This window comes from Elephas maximus, chromosome 13 (genome assembly GCF_024166365.1).
Source record: "Elephas maximus indicus isolate mEleMax1 chromosome 13, mEleMax1 primary haplotype, whole genome shotgun sequence".
NCBI classification, from domain to species: Eukaryota; Metazoa; Chordata; class Mammalia; order Proboscidea; family Elephantidae; genus Elephas; species Elephas maximus.
This window is the reverse complement of record NC_064831.1, coordinates 27,611,548-27,630,995: the sequence shown is the minus strand read 5'-3', so window position 1 is coordinate 27,630,995 and position 19,448 is coordinate 27,611,548. Positions and strand designations below refer to the sequence as shown.

Genomic DNA, 19,448 nt, shown 5'->3' with positions numbered 1-19,448 from the left:
AGAAGAGCCAACATGACAAGCCTACACAGGGAAAGTTGGAGGAATACTTTCAGAAATCTCTGTGATTTATTTATCTGAGAGCTATGCTACATCTGTTTTGCTTTGTTTTTTGACTGGGTACAGCATACTGTATTGATAGCACATGACACAGCTGGGCTCTCTAAGCCCTTCCCTTTTTCAGGTGTCTGGGATGGAAGCTGTGTCAAGGATGGGAGATTCTTAGTGTGTTGGGGGATCAAATTGAGGCAGCTGAGGGTCTCTCTCTTCCTCTCATGCTGTTGCTGGGGCTGGTGGTCTAAAAAAAAAAGGGGGGGCTCCTATTCCTTGGAGACCATGTGGACCATAAATTCCACCACCCTGTTGTTGTAGCAAAATTCATTTTCATATCAGGAAATGAGCTTGACAAAGTGGTAGTTGAGGGCAATGCCAGCTTCAGCATCAAAGGTGGAAGAGTGAGTGCCACTGTTAAAGTCTCAGGAGACAACCTTGTCTTCAGTACAGCTGAGGATGCCCTTTAGGGGACCCTCTTGTGCCTGCTTCACCACCTTCTTGATGTAATTGTATTTGGCAATTTTCTCCAGAGGGCAGGTCAGATCCACAACTGACACATTGCGGGGTGAGGACACAAAGGCCATGCCAGTGAACTTCCCATTCAGCTCAGTGATGACCTTGCCCACAGCCTTGTCAGCACCAGTAGATACAGGGGTGATGTTCTGAGCAGCCTCCTGGCATTCATGCCACGATTTCACAAAGGGGCCATCTGCAATCTTCTGGGTGGCAGGATGTCATGGACTGTGGTCATGAGACCCTCTATGGTGCCAAAGTTGTCATGGATGACCTTGGCTGGGGGAGCTAAGCAGTTGGTGGCAAAGGAGGTATTGTTGACAACCTTGAGGAAGTTGTCATGCTTCTCATGGTTCACACCCATCACACACATGAGGCATTGGCAGAAGGGGCAGAGATGATTATCCCTTTGGCACCACTCTTCGAGTGAGGCTCAGCCTTCTCATGAGGCTGTGAAGACACCGTTGAACTCTACAACATATTCGGCACCAGCATCACCCCACATGACATTGGAGGGATCGTACTCCTGGAAGATAGGGATGGGCTTTCCATTGATGAAACTTCCTGTTCTCAGCCTTGACTGTGCCACCGAACTTGCCATAGGCAGAATATACTGGAACATGTAGTTAAGGTCAATGAAAGAGTCATTGATGGTGACAGCCTCCACTTTGCTAAAGTTGACAATAGCCCTGGTGACCAGGCACCCTATATGGCCAAATCTGTTTACTCTGACTTTCACCATCATGTCAGGAATGTGGCTGTCACTGCACAAGAATACAACTGTCTGTCAAATGTGGAGGAGCAGACAGCCATGCCTATCTGTCTTACAGAAGTATCATTGTTGAGTGTGACTTCCTCCCTTCTGAGGTAAATAGAGGTAAGGCTGTTCTCTATTATAGAAATCAGGGATTAGAGCAGGCATTTTCAATACATTGACCAAAGCATATTCCATAGAATATTACTTTCAGAGCCTTTTAATAAATGTTCCACAAAATGAAGAATTTCATTGTCAAATATATTTGGGAAATATGAGATTAAGTATAGTTTGTTTGTTTTTTTTACATAGGGTTTCTCCAAGCCATACGCTATTGTATACTATAATAATGGAAATATGACATGAAAAATTTCCTACACTTTTTCTTCTCCCTTCTGATCAGGATTCTTCATAGATCCTTTGCTCAAAATGTTCAGTAATGGTAGCTGGGCATCATCCAGTTCTTCCGGTGTCATGGCAAAGGCAGTTGTTCATGGAGGCAATTAGCCACACATTCCATTTCCTCCTCTTGCTCCTGACATCCTTCTTCAGGTAAGAAAAATGAAGTCCCCATACATGCTACAATGTGGATGAAGCTGGAAGGCATTATGCTGAGTGAAATAAGTCAATTACAAAAGCACAAATATCATATGATCTCACTTGTATAAAAAGAAAATACAAATATATAGAGACCAAAGTTTATTAGTGGTTACTAGGGACGGGGGGTGGGGAGGAAGGGGAATTACTGCTATGGAGTAATGAGTTTCAATTTACAATGATGGAAAAATCACATTGATTAAGGGTAAGGTTGCACAGCTGATCATTGTAATTGCTGTCAATAAGTTGTACACCTGTAAAAAGTTAAATTGGCAAAAGTTGTGTGGTAGATATATTCACAATGACAAAAAAGAGTAGCTACTGAGGCTGCATATGTACAACCAAACACCTCATGGAATTTGATTCCTTGGTTTGTAGGTTTAGGGTCATGTTTTCATGGGATATCCCAGTTAACTGGCCTAATAACCCATTCAGTGCTTCTGTTCTACCTCCTAATTTGTTGCATAGTGCCTGAGGTCTTAAGAGCTTGCAAACAGCCATCCCAGATACAATTGGTCTCTATTTCCTGCATTTTTTCCTGATAGATGTTTACCCTAGTATTCCACAAAACACAGTTTGGCGAAACTGCTCTTGAAATTAGAACTCTTTTATAAATATGGTAATAAATATTTTATATTAATTTTAAATGTTAATTTGAGTGTTTTCTATACGTATCCTAGTGAAAGGGCTTAGAAAGTTGAGATGTTGGCTCAACATTATAATTGTACCACAATAAAATAATTGTTGTTGTTGGGTACTGTCAAATGAATTTGGGCTCATAGCGACCACATTGTCAGAGTAGAGCTGCCCCATAGGGTTTTCTAGGCTGTAATTTCTAGGTGAGCAGATTGTAGATCTTAGCCACATAGCCACCAGCAATAGTTTTTATATTGTTTACATGTGTTTTTAGCACTTTTAGTACTATTACTGGCTTTGTTATCCATTATGAGTTCTATGAAATACAAAATAAATCGCAGAAAGTGAGGCCTCAGTAGAGCAAATAACATCTGCTGTAAAACATTCAACTCACCAAGGCACACAACTCATCGGTGGAGAGTTTGCAGTATGTCGCCCAAAAAAACTGACAGCAGAGAATCATGTTCACTGTCTCTGATGCTGGTTTTCACTAGATGAAAACATCCAATAGTGCTCAGAGCATACGGGACATTATATTCACAGGGAACAGTGAAAGTTTGTCTATATAAATATTTTCAGGAAAATATTACAGAAATAAATAATAGTACAACAGATCAGCATTATGCCAGACAGTGAGGTGTACATTACGCATCTTTCAAATATAGAGACTCAACCTAGATTGGTTGAATAATTTGCCCAAGTGTACATAGCAAGGAAAAAATAAAGCCAGGTTTTAAATCCAGGCAACTGGACCCAGTAAAACCTTCATCCAGCATGTCAAAAAACCTGTTGGTATTGAGCCTATTCTGACTCATAGTGGCCCTACAGACAAGAGTAGAACTGCCACATAGAGTTTCCAAGGAGTGCCTGATGGATTCAAACTGCTGATATTTGGTTTGCAGCCAGAGCTCTTAACTGCTACTCCACCAGGGTTTCCTCATCCGGCATGTAGTACTTCTCTATCCTGGTGTTCATTAGAATCAGCTGGAGGGCTTTGAAAAAATATAAATATCGCAGCCATATATGAGACTAATTAAATCACAATCCCTAGGGTTCGGCCTCAGGCATTATGTTTTTAGAACACCCCAGGGGACTCTAATGTGCAACGAGGATTGACAAGCACTGCCTTATGCTATATACTGCCTCATTCATACCACTCAATTTTAACAACTATATTTCCCTTTGTCTTGTTTTTGTTTTTATTATTATTTCATAATTAAGAGGACATAAATATATATTTTGGGACCATGGTCATTCAAATTAAGCCATAGGCACAAACGCTCCTGGAAACCTATCAAACATAAACAAATAAGAGGATATGGTTTTTTCTCTTAATCAGTATCTTTTTTATTTTGATTACTTAGGCTGTATCTCCTTTGTGTTGTTTAAAGAAGATTTCATCTTTCTTGGGGTCCAAATTTATGCCAGAAACCATGAATATTTTTCTATTCCCAATGCTCATGTACTTTAATAAATTTTTAATGCTTCACAAAACGCGGATTTAAACTCCCCAAATCATTTTGGGATTAAGTCCAAGTTAATCGTTTGTTCAAATATCAGCGTGAGCAGCATTTAGGACATTTTTAGGTGATTCATTTATCCCATTTCGAGGCATTAAATTACAGGATTTTTCTGGCCTTCTGACAGGAGTTACACTTTGATTTTATTCAAGAAATCTCTAGGCTTAGAACATGGAAATAGTGAATTTCTAACTGTTGTGGACATTGAAGAAACTAAGAACCAAGTTTGCCTTAAGTAATAGCTCCACGTACAAATTAACTAAAATAGAAATACCAGGTACTGTCCTAGATGCTTTTACCTTATCTATTTATGTCTCGTAAATATTTTATTCCCATTTAAAAAATGCTATTGTCTCCTTTTTATAGGTGGGGAAACAAAGGTCACCTAGCTAGTGAGTGACAGAGCTTGGATTTGTCGGCACAGATATTTGGGATATCTTAGGCTATACTTGAAAATAAATTGTTTAAAGCCCTATCTTCAATCTGTTTTAAGTCTTTGGATCAAGATCTATGTCATCAGTACACAGTCTAAGAAGAATGCTTTTATCATATAAATCACAAATAAAGAATGTAGATTAAAAAAGTAATTTTGGAACTGAAACTATACTGACCCATTCGGTGAAGAAAGCTCTCCTTCCTCCCTAATAACTCTGAGACATAACCTCAATGGTAAAAGATTTTGAGAACAAGAACAAGGAGTATGGAAAAGTCTGCTTGAAGAAGTGTAATATGGAGAGTTCAAGAGAAGTCAGAATATGAATGCAAGCTTTCTGATATTTAGGACACAGCCATGATTTAAATAATTACTTATGATAACAGGAAAATCATCCCATAACACTAAATTTGGTCATGGCTTATTTTTATTTATTATGGCTATTTTGTTACAAGGATGTGAAATTGCACATAATAGAATTGAGTTAATCTAAAACCATCCTCTAATAAGTATAAAAAATTTTAAAACTCAAAAATGGATTTGGATTTTAATCTACTACATGAAAGGAAAAGATAACTCATTTGTAAGCATCAGGAGCTGCCTTGCTCTCCATTATAACACTCCGCAGTTGGCTTGAGAGAGTCTTGTGCAAAATTTGACTGAAATGTGGAACAGCAATTTTTCAGTACCTTTAAGGAAAATGTGGTTAACTAAGTTCCATGTGCAGATAAACAAATGATGGCTTTCACATCATGATCCTAAGAAGCATGAAGAAAAAGAAGGGATATCAAGTTAGATACAATCTGTCCAAGCTGTAAACTTTCACTTAAAGCGCAATAAATTCTTTTTTAAAATTATGTCTTCTCCCCACTCCCCTTTCTCTTTCCTGAGGATTTTCTTCACTCTTCCCTTCTCTTTCCTCTATGGTTGTCCATTTTCCTGGACTCAGTTCTGACTCCAATACACCATTTACTCCCCTCTTAGCAGCTGCAAAACAGAGGCTCTTCCCAACCGAGCCAGGCCTCCCAAGTCAGGCAGAAGCCTCCACTGCCCACTTAGAGTCACGAGGAGGGGATGGGCTGAGCAATTGGGCCAAGTCTCCCAGGAGCATGGAGTCTGGAGGCCAAGGGAGGAGGTCTGAGCTAAGGTCAAGTTACTTGGCAGCAGGGATGACAGCTGGGGAGTAATGTTGGGAGACCCCTACCTTGCCATTGTCCGTGGCACATGGTAGGCACTCATACACACCCCCACCTCCTTTTCCTTCCTCCAGTCCCACTCTTTGGAAGCTGATGGAAAGAGATAGGTGTGGGTATGTGCAATACACAGGGGAAATATAAAGAGTGAAAACTGCATGTAGTTAAAAAAAAGTTTAAAGGTGAAGAGAAAAAAGTTGAATTGAATGAACATCAATTGAACTTCAACAAAGAAAAAATGTCTACGTTAAAAGCAACCTCAGTGCCTTTCAATAACCCAATCTTGTAACGTGGTCTTCGGTCCCATTCATCTCGGTATGGCTGACAAAGTGGAGTGATCAATTTGCTGCATTTGTAACTTGTAGGTTTTAATGTTGGTTAAGACAGTTAATTTAAATGTTCAGGTGATGGTGACTTGTCACTTTCAATACACAATTTTTTTTGTTAAAAGCCTGTTCTCAAGTGTAGTTTCTAAAGAAATACAAGATAGTAAGCTAATAGCTTTCTTGGGTTACATGTCTGGGAAAGTCCTGTGCGCTAGTTTTCTATTTGCTGCCAGTAACATAACTGAATTTAAACAAGTTTAAGGAAAACAAATAGAGAGAAGGAGGGAGGGAATGAGAGAGAATTTAGTAGTTCACATTCTGGGAAGTACAAAAGGTGATGCCACCAGACTTCTCCCTCCATCTCTCAGCACTGCTCTGCTGTGTTGGCTTCATTCTCAGGCAGGTCTTTCCATGTGGTAGATGACCTCCGGCATTTGAAGGAATACAGTGCTCTTATAGTGACTTTGGCCTCCCCTGGATGGTGCAAACAGGTAACATACTCACTGCTAACCAAAATGGTAGTGGTTTGAATCCACCCAGAGCTTCCTCAGAAGAAAGACACGGTGATCTTCTGAAAAATCAACCACTGAAAACCCTGTGGAAGCACAGTTTTACTCTGACACACATGGGATTGCCCTGAGTCGGAACTGACTCTGAGGCAGCTGGTGTAGCGGCCATACATCCTGGTTTTCTTGGGAGAGTCTGTGCCTACTGTCTTTGAACATTAAAAGTCGTCTTTTTTTTTTCAAACGTGTCCTGGTTTGGATAATAGCCAGTGTGACCAAGATGTTATAAGCCTGATATGTGACATAAATGCAACAACGTAAACACAACGCAATGCCCTTTTTGTCTTCCATCATCCCTTTAACATCTACTCAATGAGAGTGTTTTCTCCTGCCCTTGGATAGAAACATAGCTTCTACGACTTTTCTGCTTTACTCTGAAGTGACAGGCAGTTCTATGGTTACGTAAAATCACGAGCAGTCTCAATTCAGTAATCAGAACGTGTCTGATCTAAGAGATTAGTGGTTTGTTTAATTTTTCTTCAAATGTTCCACTTCTGCCTGCCTTTGAGAAGATAGTGAGGTCACCTGCTCTTTCTCCTCATCTGCATTTTCCCTCATATATTAAGTTTTTCAACCCACCCATATGGACATAAGGGGACAGAAGAGAGGTATTGTGGAAGGATAGGTTTTACTAGGCTGGGTGTTTACCTATGCTTTGTGTATGGCAACCAGTTAAAGATGATTCTTTTGTTCTTGGGGTGCTTCCAATGTTCTTGGGAGTATTCCATGGCTGGGGAGCGCTCTCCTGCAGTTTCTTATAACTTGTTGGATGCATCTAAATTTTAGGTAGTTCCTTGAAAATCCTCTGACAGCCCCTAGGAACCCAGCATTCTCTTCTATCTTCTTGCTGGTATGGTCTTTCTAGCCATATTGGACTGGGAGTCCTGGGTGGTGTAAAAAGCTAGCACATTTGACTGCTAACCGAAAGATTGGCAGTTTGAGTCCACCCAGAGGTGCCTCGGAAGAAAGGCCTCCACAATCTACATCTGAAAAATCAGCCACTGAAAACCCTGTGGAGCACAACTCTAATCTAACACACGTAGGTTCACCATGAGTTGGGTCAACTCAACAGCAACTGGTAAAAAATTGATAAATAAATAACCCTGAACTACCTAAACTCTCCTTGGGCCTATTTTGGTCCACAAGAACCACTCATGAATCTTATTCCTGCTATACTCTTAGAGTTCTAAACCAAAAACCAAACCTTTGCCATCTAGTTGATTTCAACTCACAGTGACCCTGTAGAGCAGAGTGGAACTGCCCCACAGTTTCCAAGGCTGTAATTTTTTAATCTTTACTGACGCAAACTGCCACATCTTTCTCCAGTGGAGCAGGTGGTGGGTTTTGGATTAGCCACAGGCCTTTGGATTAGCAGCCAAGCTGTTAACCACTGTGCAGCCAGGGTTTCATTTTAGAGTTCTAGCTGCCCTCAGAGCAGATACCTCTATCCTGTTAGCACAGGCTGCCCCTTAGCTTTCTTTGGTGTGAATCAGGTGCCAGTCCTGTGCCTCCCAGTTGCAGTAATACATTTCAAACCATCTAGGAGGTCCCACAGAAGCCTCCTCACTAGGCCTGAGGTGAAGCTCCCACACTCACAGGACGGGAGCAATACTCTCCAAACTATGTCCTTGTATGCTGGTGGGATCATAACGCGCATCTTGCTTTCATTCAAGGACAGAAGCCCTGCACTGTCTGTAGTCTAAGGTATAAAAAAGGTCGTTTCCTACACTTTGCTCAGTTTTCTAGTTATTTACAGCAGGAAGGTAATTCCACACATTGTTGCTTCCACATGGAAGCAGAAATGACACTGTTACTGATTTCAAAAATAACATTTCTTCTATGGAGTCAAAATTGACTGGATCGCAATGGGTTGTTTTTGTGTTTTTTTTAATAAGACTTATATATACAATTAGGGATTTTTTTTTCTTTTAACACAAAGATGCTCACGTCCACTTGTCATGAAAAATTGCTTGAATGCAGTTCATTACACAGATTATTTTCCACATCTTTCCTCATCTTAAAACAATGCCACTGCTCAGTGGAATTGATGGAATTAATTTATCTGGATTTTCTTTCATCGTTATACTTCTTATATAGCTGGTAAAATTTTTTTTTTTTTTTTTACCATTTTATGTGGCTTATCAATTTTGTGATTCTCTGGTATTTTGTAAGAAACAATGAAATTGTTACCCTTCCGATTACATTTTTTCTTAGTATTCCAGGAAAAGAATTCAGGTTTTCTAAGTCTTCCTTTATATCTTGGATTTCCAGTGTATGTATTTGATTATTCATGAAAATTTTTCTTTTGAAAAATATTAAAAGTCATGTTTTAATAGTTTCCTTGTTAGATTAGGTAACTTAGTTACTGTCCATTTGTTTATAAAATTAGAAACTCCAATTTTAAATGTCCACTTCAGTACTGTGAATACTTTTTATATTTGGCATTTTAAAGTGTATATTATAGGCAAATAGGTACATAGATACATAGATAGATCAAAAGAATCTCTGTAATAGTGACACATAAATTCGAACTCATGAAGTTATATTTTATTGATAATTCTAATAAAATAAGCAGCCTAATAGTGAGCAACTGATTTATTTGGTGAGCAAAGAATAAATAAATAATAAAAAATGGTGAGCAGCTCATAGTAAAGTTGAAGACATAAACAAATTGCAGTATTTCCTCAATTTATGTCTTTGCATTAATAGAAGATTCAGAGTGTTTTAAAACTGTAAAAAATAATTTGTGCTTTTTATTTAACATGGGGATAATTTCTGGGCTCAAGGAAGCTTTCACATACATGATCACCTTGTGAGAGACTCAAAAGTTTTATGGTTCACAGGATTGTCTCGACACTACAAGATGTCTAGAATCCCTTGATCTCACCCACTAAATGGCAGCAGTATTCCCCTCCCAATCCTTGTGGCTTCCAAAAACCCTCACAAATTTCTAAAGCATATCCTTTAGGATGGTATCACTAGCAGTATGAACTATAATTCAAAGACTTAGAAAGAAAGAAGTGGAGTGGATTTATAATTGCTAATCATTCACCCACCACTTTAAATATCTTCCCTAAAAGAACATCAAGAAGAACCCCATTACCAAGACAAGGAGAAATACATCGTTGAGGGGAGCACAGACTTCCACGAGAAACACGGTAGTGAGGCTATCCTTTGTAGAGCAGGAATGAACATGAAGAGAACTGTCATAGAAATGGACTCCCCGATTTCAGTGGGGATGATGGAGCCCTCAAGTGGAAGAAGCCAAGAAGTAGAGCTTAATTATCAGAGGCAAGATGGGTGTGGTTTCCACAATAAGCAGTAGAGCTAGAAGAGTATGCAGAATGGTTTGATCCACAGAGATAATAACTAATGGCTAATTAATCATAGTATCCCTAAGATCAAAATACATCTCAGCCCTCTAAATTATTACCTAAATGAAGTTATACAACTCCTCGACTCCTGCCAAATTTCTCCCCCAAAAAAACATAAAAGAAAGAGAAAATAGGATCTGATTTATCATGAGAGAAAGTCATGGCGCCTCACTCAATTCTTGGACTTGAGTTAGTTTAGACTTCAATGACACAAAAAAAGAAAAAATTGCCTTGAAGTCAATGCCAACTTATGGCAACTCCGTGTGTTCGAGTTGTACCGCCCATACAGTTAATTCTGTCTTAGTCATCTAGTGCTGCTATAACAGAAATACAAGTGGATGGCTTTAACAAAGAGAAATTTGTTTCTTCACAGTAAAGTAGGCTAAAAGTCCAAATTCAGGGTGTCAGCACTAGCGGAAGGCTTTCTCTCTCCATCAGCCTTCTCATCAATCTTCCCCAAGACTAGGAGCTTCTCCACACAGGAACCCTGGATGGAAAGGATACACTCTGCTCCCAGCACTGCTTAACTTGGTGGTATGAAGTCTTGCCTCTCTGCTTGCTTTCCTTTCCTTTTTATCTCTTGTGAGACAAAAGGTGATGCAGGTCATACCCCAGGAAAACTCCCTTTACATTGAATCAGGGATGTGACCTGGGTAAGGGTGTTACAATCCCACCCTAATCCTCTTTAACATAAAATTACACTCACAAAATGGAGGACAGCCACACAACACTGGGAATCATGGCCTAACCAAGTTGACACATATTTTGAGGGGACACAATTCAATCCATGACAGTTCTCTTGGCTATAATCTTTATGGAAGCATATCACCAGGTCTTTCTTCCAAGCGCTGCTTGGTGGGATCGTACTGCCAACTCTCAGGTTCGTGGTTGAGGACAAACCATTTGAGTTTGTAATTCCTGAGGCTCAGAGGCTACTCTGCTCCATTATTCAGAGCAAGGACTTAATTAGGGTGAGGTGATTTATGGAGTTTTAGCCAAAATCTGTGACTCCAGAATGTAATAATTATCCCAATTCCTGACTGTATAGAGTTGGTCTCTACAATGCCTGACATAATCCCAGTATTGGCTGTCCCTCCTGTGAAATGAGGGCTATTATGAAGCACCAAGTAATAGCTCTTGGAGCCCACTTTGCCGTGAAGAGGAAGCCCTTGGGAAGTCACAGAGATTAGAGCTACCATCACACACTTAAAAGATTCAGGAGCAGTGATCCTTATCCTATCCCTATTTTACTCCCCAATTTAATCTATGCATAAATTGAATCAAGTGGTAACTTCTATTAAAGTTGATGTTCAAGGTGTGATCTATTTACTGGGATAAACTAGCACAGTTCCTGGCACATAGGATTCAGCTTTGGATCTTAGATATTTTTATTAATTTATCAAAATAAGTAAAGAACATCAGAAATAGTTTGCTTTCACCTGGCACCATTATCCTGCCTCTCCGATCTGTGTCAGTTCCCTGGCTCTGTACCACAAGTTAATCAGTGGAAACTTTGATTATTTCAACATACCACTACAGTATTCACATCATGTTGATAGGAACTATTAAGCAGGAAAAATAAGTGTCCTAAATACCCTTGTAAGACACATGGATGTCATAAAATGAGAAATAAATCCCATAAAAGTCTAGAAAACTATTGCTTTAGTAAAAATTCTTGGGTTCGATGGTCTTAGTTATATAGGAATATCGTACTCATCAGCTGCCACCAAGTTGTCTCCGACTCATAACGATCTTACGGACGAAACAGAATAGCACTTATGTAGGAATACTCACCCTTCAGAATCTAAGATAAGTTGCTATAACTTGTACTAAAAATTACCTCTAAAAGAAATGCACATCAATCGTTTTCTTTTTGTGGGTGTTTTAATTTTAGAGATAACAAAAAAAAAACATGCATTTGATCATATTGTCACAAATAATTTACTGATAAACCAAGAAAATGCTGTATTTAACTGGGACCCAGAGAAAGAATTTTTATGATGGATGAGAGGTCAGTGCAACTTGACATCACTTAGATCTTTTGGTTTACTATATCTAATGATGCTTTAAGTATCTGTTCTATACAGAGCATGCCCAAGGTCCCAGTTAAAGAATCAGAATGAAAGCTCCTTGGGTTTTAAAAGCAAAGTCCTCCTAGTAAACCAAAGATTATTATTTCAAAATACAGTTTTTGTTTTCCTCTAGGATCTTTGAAGAAAGTGACAGCCTAACCATGAGATACCTGGAGAACACACAACCTGATCTTACCATCATAAACTTGTTTCATTTTGTTTTTACTAAGCCATAAACTTGGATATTCAGTGCAGCACTCCATTATCAAATAAAAGTGGCCTAAGCAATTCTGTGAGTTGAACCAGTAATAGGACATACAAGTTGCAAAGTTGGCTCACACACTGTATATGCTGTGCCAACTTTGCTTTCTCAGCACGTATTTCATTTCTATGGGGGGGGGTGATCAAGCGTCTGAGGAGGAAAAATAAGAGTCTGATTTCCAAATTATTCTGCATAACGAAGTGGCTCTATTCAGAATTGGAATGCTGTAGCATTCACCCACTAAGGGGAGACCCTGAAAGATAGGAAGAAAATACTCCAAGCTGGCAAGAATTTCAAATGGAGGATCTGGTTTTTCACTTTTTCTGGAAGGAGAGAGGTCCAGAGGTGTGGATGTACATAAATTTATGGGCAATTTCTAGTGGTTTCATCAAAGGGATTAGCAGAATGGTGATAAGGACGCTTGCAGGAGAAAGATGTAGATGGACGTTTCAGAAAGGGCCTAAAGCATGAGAAAATTGTGAACCATGTGAAATGCCCACCAAATGATTTCTTCTGCAGAGAAAGCGTTCAATAATCAGGTGGACAAGATTCAACAACTCTTCCAATGGAAGGTCTTACAATACTAATTAAGAAATATGAGGCACACAATAAAGATTATTATTTCTAGATTCATCTTTTTAATAAAAAAAAAATTTTAATAGCCGTGAACAAATAAATATTTGTTATTTTCCTGGATCCCTCTGGGAAATCTCAAAGTTAGTTTTAAGTGCTAAAGAATTCTTTTTTTTTTCCCCCCTAAATTTAGGATCCAATCTTGGGATGGCAAAAATCAAAGTAGTTTTCAGAGGAGTTGTTTGATTAAGAAAGAATCATGTGTGCCTAGTAAATAATAACTGGTTACATATACAATCATAAGGGGCCCCAGTGGTACAATGGTTATAAGTTCAATTGCTATAACCAAAAGTTTGACAGTTCAAACCCACCCAGTGGCTTCACAGGAGAAAGACCTGGCAGTCTGCTTCTGTAAAGATTATAGCCAAGGAAGCGCTATGGGGCAGTTCTACTCGTCACATGGGGTCCCTACGAGTTGAAATTGACTCAATAGCACCCAACAACAATAACAACCTATTTAATCAGTGTAACAGTGGTTGTTAGTTGCCATCAAGTTGATTCTAACTCATGGCAATCCCATGTGTGCGGAGTAGAACTGCTCCATAAGATTTTCAAGGCTGAGACCTTTCAGAAGCAGATCACCAGGCCCGTCTTCCAAGGCACCTCTGAGTGGATTCAAACCATCAGCCTTTCTGCTGGTAGTCGAGTGCTTACCGTTTGAGCCACCCAGGAGTTCTACTGTGACAGTACAGTACTTTAAATAACCATAGAAGACAGTAACACTATTACAGGGAATCTTAGGCCTTTCAGAGGTGAACAACTTTTTTTTTTTTTTAATAATCAAGGACATGATAGAGTCAACTCAGAACACATCAAATTATTCCAGTGAGATATGAAATTTCTGCAACGTGGAAAGTTTACATGGAAGACAAAGATTAGCAGTTTACCATCTATTGTGAAGAGGAGAACAAATACGCCAAAACAGTAATCTTGTCAGAGAGAAAGCGAAATTCCAGCTCTATTAATGTAATATTTGACACTAAAAATTATAAAAGCTTCTTTAAAAATAACCTTCTGAGGAAGCCCATCAAAAGTGAATTTTGCCAAAATTTTAACATATTTCATTATTCTTTTGATGAAGTATTACAAGCCAAGAGAAATACAATTCACTTTCCTCAAATCTTCCTCAGCTTACTGTAAGAACTCAAGTTTTGTCATTCACTGTGTTTTTCAAGTTTTGGAATGATCTCACATTTTAGTTTGTGGTAAAACTCCTCTATTTTTCCTTTAAAAAGAGCAAAAAATTATCGTATTTTAAATACAATTGTATATCATACACAGTTATATTTCACACATATATATGCTTCTCTTATAGGTTCAATTACCCATAGTAACTATAACTGCTAGCCCAATTAACTAACTTCTGTTTAACTGGAAAATAAGTAACTGATACTGGGTATACACAATTTAGCAAACAGGAAAAGCCACACGTATCATTTTTACACTTCTGAAAAGTGGCAAGAATAACAATACAAATTCGTTAACATGACCAAAAAATGTAGCTACTTTGTAATACATTAAACAAAGAATCAAAAGAACACCTATTAAAAAAAACTATGCCTTATGGGCAAGGTTTCAATATCTCCCCCTTTCTTACTTAGAAATTATCCAGGGTCTCAAAGACTATTTATTAACTAGATTTAATACTAATCCAAGGTTGTAAAAGTAACTGAGAATCTTGGAAATCATGTTTCAAGCTGACACATTAGATAATATGGTTATTGCTGATGTTAAAATTTGTTAGACTTTGATTCAATTTAGATTAACACAGTTTTGCATTATTCATAATTATAAACATTTACTAGCTTATTTGTCAGTGAGGCAGCACAAGAAATTCAGGAAGTTCAGATGAACTAGTATTAACAAGTATCAAAAGAAACACAAATTTGATGATCACATCACAGAAAAGTCATATACCTATTTTTTTGCCTTTTTTTTTTTTTTAACCAAACTTATTAAAGTAATCAGATTTATCTAAGGATTTACCTTGATTATGTGGACTGGATTTTTACATAAAAATATTTTTGAGCTGTTAGTAAAAATGAATTGTTTCTTAAAATTCTAGCACATCCAAGTATGAGTTCGGCTTCTATATTTTCTACAAATTTAGGGAATCTGAGATTTCTATTAGTCTTATTATTCCCTATAAACCAGTTAAAACTGAGCTCCTTTAATTAGAGGGACTTTAAAATTGAATTAATTAGGGCCTAAGGGAAGTAAGGAATGTTTTACACTCACACAGAAGGTTTTTCTCAATTACAGACACACAGCTACCCAACTTGCAGCTGCAGCTCTACAATAACAGCTACGGGTCAGGCAAAGAGTGGTACACAAAAGCTCACTACTCCAGACCTAAGAGAGATGTTATCTTTTCTATCTTTTCTAGTGAGCACAAAATGATTTCTTATTTGATTTGTATGCTCCAATGGACAAACAAAAAAGAAAAGCAAAGGGAGTTCCCTGTCCTTTCTTACACAACAGAGTAGACCCCCATCATGGTCATAAGGGATCATCAGAGGGTCAGAACATAAAACTCATTTTCTGATCGTTGCAGCCATCTGTGATGAGTCACATTGGCTAAGTACAAACTGTGAACCAGAGCTAAAGCCAAGAAGAAGAATCAGAAACAAAAACAAAGAAGCAAATCAACAGAAATAAAACTTAGAGAATCAGAGAGATCAAAAATGTAACATGTGATTGCCACTTCAGGAGCCAAAAAAAGAAAAAGATATACCTGAGTCTAAACAGCCCATAGCTCCATTGAGTAAGTTCACTTGGGTATCTCAGTGGTACTTCCAAAACCTTTAAAGTATAATTTTCAAAAAGACTCATACAAATATAAAATACCTGTGTTAAATATTTTAAACAACTTATTAAATAACAAGAGAAACAATGAGATAATAAGATTGGTTCAGAGAGGATTTTAGGATCTAGTTATTTACAGTTAATTTAATGAAGGAATATTAGAATAAGATTGTTAGTTTAAATATAAAATCGCTTAATGTCCTACAATGAAATAGGTCACAAACTTTGGATTATCTTTTTTACTGGAACAAAACTATTTGTAACCCTACTGGACAAAAACGTACCAGTTAACTTGTAACTTCACTATGTCTTGGACCTTAAATCAGTTGTACGCAGTGAGCTGACCACGAACAAAGAGCATTCTCCTAGATAGTGAAATAACCTTTTGGTGGGCCTGGTAAACAATGCCATTGTATGCCACTCACTTTTTTGCATTATTTTCAAGTTATAAATACTTTTCCAAAGCCCACCCCACAGACACCTATACACCAACAGATCTAAAGTTAACCTATGATCATTTTTTGAAAACATATGAATATTTTTCTGCTTCCTATTTGGCTTAATGGCATCACTGTACACTCAATTACCAAGAACTTGATAATCAGGCTCTTCTTTCCCTCCTCCTCCCATCCACAGTCCATACAATCACCAGCACTATGGATATTATCTTTTCAAAATTTCTGAGATCTACCCTCTAAGCTTCATATTTGCCCTTTCTATGTGCTTCTAAACACTCTAAACCAGTGTTTTACAACTTGAATACCCATCAGAATCACATGGGATGTGTGGTAGACTCTAAGATGACCCTCAAATTTCCCATATCCTGGTATTCAAGTCCTTTTGTAATCCCCTACTCTTGAGCACAACTGCCAGAAATTCAAGCCAGATTCAGAAGAGGACTTGGAAGGAGAGATATCATTGCTGATGTCTGATGGATCTTGGCTGAAAGGAGAGAATACCAGAAAGATGTTTACCTGTGTTTTATTGACTTTGCAAATGCATTCGACTGTCTGGATCATAATAACTTACGGGTAGCAGTAAGAAGAATGGGAATTCCAGAACACTTACATGTGCTCATGTGGAACATGTACACAGACCAAGGGGCAGTTGGTGAACAGAATAAGGGGATACTTTTGTTGTTGTTAGGTGCCATAGAGCTATTCCTGACTGCGCCATCCTCACAATCACTGTTATGCTTAAGCTCACTGTTGCAGCCACTGTGTCAATCCATCTCATTGGGGGTCTTCCTCTTTTTTCGCTGACCCTTTACTTTACTAAGCATGATGTCCTTCTCTAGGGACTAATCCCTCCTGATAACACATCCAAAGTATGTGAGACGTAGTCTTGCCATCCTTGCTTCTAAGGGAATACTGGATTGTTTACAATCAGGAAAGGTGTGTGTTAGGATTGTACTCTTTCACCATACTAATTCAGTTTGTATGCTGAGCAAATTATCCAAGGAAGTGAACTATATGAAGAAGAAAGTGGCATCAGAATTTTGTGAAGGCACATTAACAACTTGCAATATGCAGATGACACGACCTTTTTTGCTGAAAGCAAAGAGGACTTAAAGCACTTACTGATGAGGATCAAAGACTACAGACTTCAGTATGGATTACATCTCAACATAAAGAAAACAAAAATCCTTACAACTGGATCAATACACACCATCATGATAAATGGAGAAAAGATTGAAGTTGGCAAGGATTTCATTTTACTTGGATTCACAATCAAGGCCCACGGAAACAGCGGTCAAGAAATCAAAGGACATATATTACATTGGGTAAATCTGCTGCAAAAGATTTCTCTAAAGTGTTAAAAAAAAACAAATATGTCACTTTGAGGATTAAAGTGTGTGCCTGACCTAAGCCATGGTGTTTTCAATCGTCTCCTATGCATGTGAAAACTGGACAATGAATAAGGAACACCAAAGAAGAATTAATGCATTTGAATTATGGTGATGGTGAAGAATATTGAATATACCATGGACTGCCAGAAGAGCAAGCAAATCTGTCTTGGAAGAGGTAGAGCCAGAATGCTACGTAGACTTTGTCTCATGTACTTTAGACATGTTATTAGGGGGGATTAGTCCCCAGAGAAGGACATCATGCTTGGTAAAGTAGAGGGTCAGCAAAAAAGAGGAAGACCCTCAATGAGATGGATTGACACAGTGGCTGCAACAATGTGCCCAAACATAGAAGGATTGTGAGAGTGGCATAGGACCAGGCAGTGCTTTGTTCTGTTGTACATAGGGTCACTATGAGTTGGAACTGACTCGATGGCACCTAACAACAACTCTTGATCATGGACATCATGTGAATTTGTAAATTGCTTTTAACCAATAAAAGAATACAAAAGTGATAGGATTCTTTTCTGTGATTATGCAACATAAGGTTGTAATTTCCATCTTGCTGGCCAACTCCCCCTTGCTGGTGTTAATGAAATAACCCTCTATATAAAGAGGCCCACATGGAAAGAGGCAAAAGTCCAAACCAAACTCCTTGTGGTCAAGCTGATTCTGATTTACAGCGACCCCATAGGACAGAGTGAAACTCCCATAGGGTTTCCAAGGAGCAACTGGTGGATTTGAACTGCTGACCTTTTCATTAGCAGCTGAGCTCTTAACCACTGTGCCACCAGGGCTTCTGGATAAGGGCAGAGGGCTGTTTTCAGACAACAGCCAGCAAGAAGCTGAGACCCTCAGTCCCACAGCCCACAAGGAACTGAATCTTGCTAACAGCCATGTGAGCTTAGAAGCAGATCCTTCCCCAGTCAAGCTTCGGATGAGACCCTCGTCCTGGCCAACATCCTGATTACAGCCTTGTGAGACACTCTGAAGTAGAGGCTAATCTGAGCCCCAACTCTTGACCAACAAAAACTGTGATATACCAAATGTGTGTTGTTTTAGCTACCAAGTTGCAATGCAGCAATATATAACTAATAAGGGAGATTTTTTAAAAATACAGGTTCTCAAACTCCATCCCAACACTAAACCCACTACTGTCAAGTTGATTCCGACTCATAGAGACTCTATAGGACAGAGCAAAATTGCCCCATAGGGTTTCCAAGATTGTAATCTTTATGAAAGCAGACTGCCACTTCTTTCTCCCATGGAATAGCTGGTGGATTCAGTTGCCGACCTTGGTTATCGGCCGATAACCAAAACAACTGCACTACCAGGGCTCCTTTCTCCAACTCCAACCCCACGGAAATTGTGATTCAGTAAATTTAGGGTGGGAACTAGAAATCTGTGCCATCTTTTAAGCTTTCCATTAATTCTTATATTACAATCTACCTGTATTGTGAAATCACTGTTGTAGGTCATATTTACCTTCATAAAACCTATACATTGCTAGTAGAATGTTCTTTCTAAAACTCAAAAATGAGCATACTTTTTGTGTACTTTAAGCCTTTCAATGGCTTCACATTATCAATGCAATAAAATGCAACTATCCAGCATAGAGTACAATGCCCTCAATTACCTGGCTACTACACATTTCTCCACTATAACCTCCCATTTTTGCCAAACCCTAGAAGGTGACTTCTGTCTGGCAAGCCAATAATCTTGACACCAGCCTATGAGCAAGAGACAGTAACTTTATTGCAATGCTCAGAGCAAGGAGCTGGGAAGATGTTACTCAAATCTGACTCCCCAAGCTTTGGGGGAAAAAACACACACAAAAAAATCCAAACCTATTGCCGTCGAGTTGATT

The 19,448-nt window shown here is 38.6% G+C and overlaps 1 pseudogene; it reads right to left on the bottom strand.

Annotated features, from left to right (window-relative positions):
• Positions 1 to 317: 317 nt before the first annotated feature.
• On the bottom strand, positions 318 to 1,306 carry LOC126087690 (glyceraldehyde-3-phosphate dehydrogenase-like; annotated as a pseudogene).
• Positions 1,307 to 19,448: the final 18,142 nt, after the last annotated feature.